General features: G+C 37.8%; 1 protein-coding gene across 6 annotated transcripts in view; it reads right to left on the reverse strand.

Moving 5' to 3' along the window:
• Window positions 1–2,733, reverse strand: part of SGIP1 (SH3-domain GRB2-like (endophilin) interacting protein 1) — a 360,328-nt gene that overhangs the window by 97,629 nt on the left and 259,966 nt on the right. The gene's annotated exons all lie outside the window — the stretch shown is intronic.

The raw sequence follows: 2,733 nt of genomic DNA on the forward strand, positions 1-2,733 counted from the left end.
TATATACACACACATACATGTTGTTGTTGTTAAGTGCTGTCAAGTCAGTTCCAACTCATAGCAAATATTTCAAATACTAGTGGCATAGCTTCCAGAATCACAGTAACATGCAAGTCATGATAATATGACACACTGACAGACAACTGGTGGAGTGTAGCTTATATATGCATTGCTGTTAAGTGTTGTTGACTCAGTTCCGACCCATAGAGACCCTGTATATGGACTCCAAGGAGCAGCAAGTAAGCTTGAACTGCCTACTTTCCAGTTCAAAACAACATTGCAGTCCAGCACATTAACCCAAAGCACCACATTAGGACATCTTACATATGTATATACATACATATATGGTATTTATATCAAACAATATTCTACACATATTTCATTTATATATGTGTATACATATATAAGCTTCACTCCACCAGTTGTCTGTCTGTTTTTCTGTGGTGGCTTGCATGTCGTGATTCTGGAAGCAATACCACCAGCATTTTAACTGTAGCAGGGTCACTCAGGGTGGAGAGGTTTCAGCTGAGCATCCAGATGAAGACAGACTAGGAAGAAGGAAAAATGAACTACTTCTGAGGATTTAGTCACTGAAAACCTTATGCATAGCAGGGGAACACTGTCAGATAGCATACAAATATTGAATACTGAGACATGATGAAGAACACCAGAATATTGTTAGATGAACTGCAAGATGAGCCCCTCAAGTTGAAAGGCACTCAAAATACGACTGGGAATGAACTGCCTCCTCAAAGTGGAGATGACCAGAATGTCCTGAATAGAGTAAAACATTCAGGACCTTCCTTTGCTAATGCAGCACAAATCCAAATGAGGAAAAACAGCTGTGCACATCCACTAATAATCAGATCACGGAATGTACGAAGTATGAATCCAGGAATATTGGAAATTGTCAAAAATGAAATGGAACACATAAACATCAATATCCTAGGCAGTAGTGAGCTGAAATGGACTGGTATTGGCCATTTTGAAGAGGAATGGTGTCACATTCATCATCAAAAGGAACATATTAAAATCTGTCTTGTAGTACAACAATGTCTGTGATAGGAATTAAATCCCTAAGCCTATAAGGAAAACCAGTTAATATCATTATTACTAAATTTATACACCAACCACTAAACCCCATGATGATGAAACTGAAGAATTCTACCTACTTCAGTGAGAAATTGACCAAACATGCAATTAAGATGTATTGATAATTACTGTCAATTGGAATACAAAGGTTGGAACCAAAGAGGAAGGATCAGTCATTGGAAAATGTGGCTTTGGTGCCAGAAATAATGTTGGAGATTGTGTGATAGAATTTTGCAAGATCAATCAATGACTTCTTCACTGCAAATACCCTTTTTAAACAACATAAAAATGACTATACACATGTGCCTCAACAGACGGAATACACAGAAATCAAATTGACTGCATTTGTGGAAAGAGACAGTGGAAAAGCTCTATATCATTAGCCAAAACAAGGCCACGGGCAGATTGTGGAACAGACCATCAATTGCTCTTATGTAAGTTCAGGATAAAGTTGAAGAAAATGAGAACAAGTCCACGAGAGACAAAATACGACCCTGAACATACCCACCTGAATGTAGTCATCATCTGAAGAACAGATTTGATGAGTTAGACACTAAAGACTGAGGACCAGAAGAATTGTGGGATCATACAGTAAGAAAGCAAAAGGTCATTAAGGAAACAGAAAAGAAGGAAACGACCCGAATGTAAGTCAGAAGAGACTCTGGAACTTGTTCTCCAGCATAGAGATGCTAAAGCAATGGAAGAAATAAGGTGAAAGACCTGAAAAGAAAAATTCAAAGGTCAGCTCAAGTAGACAAAGTCAAATATTATAACTAAATGTGCAAGACCAGGAGATAGAAAAGCAAAAGGGATGAACATGCTCAGCATTCCTCAAGCTGAGGGAACTGAAAAAAATTCAAGCCTTGGCTTTCAATACTGAAGGATTTTATGGGCAAAATACTGAATGATGCAGAAAGCATCAAAAGAAGATTGAAGGACTACTGAGTCACTGTAACAAAAAGAAATGGCTAAATGCTCAACCATTTCAAGATATAGCATATGATCAAGAGCCAAGATACTGAAGGAAGAAGTCCTAGGTGCACTGAAGGCATTGGCAGAGAACATGGGTCCAGGAATTGATAGAACACAAATTGAAAAATTTTAGCAAACCTATGAAGCAATGGAAGCACTCACTTACTCATGTATACCAAGAAATTAGGAAGACAACTACTTCGCCATCTGACTGAAAAAGGTCATTATTTGTCCTCATTCCAAAGAGAAGTACCCAACGGAATGTAGAAATCATTGGACAATATCATTAATATCATATGCAAGTAAAATTTTGCTAAAGATAATTTAAAAATGGTTGCAACCAAACATTGACAGAGAACTGTCAGAGTTTCAAGCTGGATTCAGACAAGGACATGGAATGAGGTGTATCACTGCTGACATCAGATGGATCTTGGCTGAAAGCAAAGAATACCAGAAAGATGTTGATCTGTGCTTTATTGACTATGCAAAAGCTTTTGATTGTGTGGATCATGACAAAGTATGGACAACACTGCAGAGAATGAGTATTCTGGAACACTTAATTGTGCTCCTGAAGAACCTGTACATAGACCAAGAGGCAATTGTTTGAACAGAACAAGGGAACACTAACTAGTTTAACATTAGGAAAGCTGTGTGTCTGGGTTGTATTCT

This window comes from Chrysochloris asiatica, unplaced genomic scaffold (genome assembly GCF_000296735.1).
Source record: "Chrysochloris asiatica unplaced genomic scaffold, ChrAsi1.0 scaffold00048, whole genome shotgun sequence".
In the NCBI taxonomy this organism is placed as follows: Eukaryota; Metazoa; Chordata; class Mammalia; order Afrosoricida; family Chrysochloridae; genus Chrysochloris; species Chrysochloris asiatica.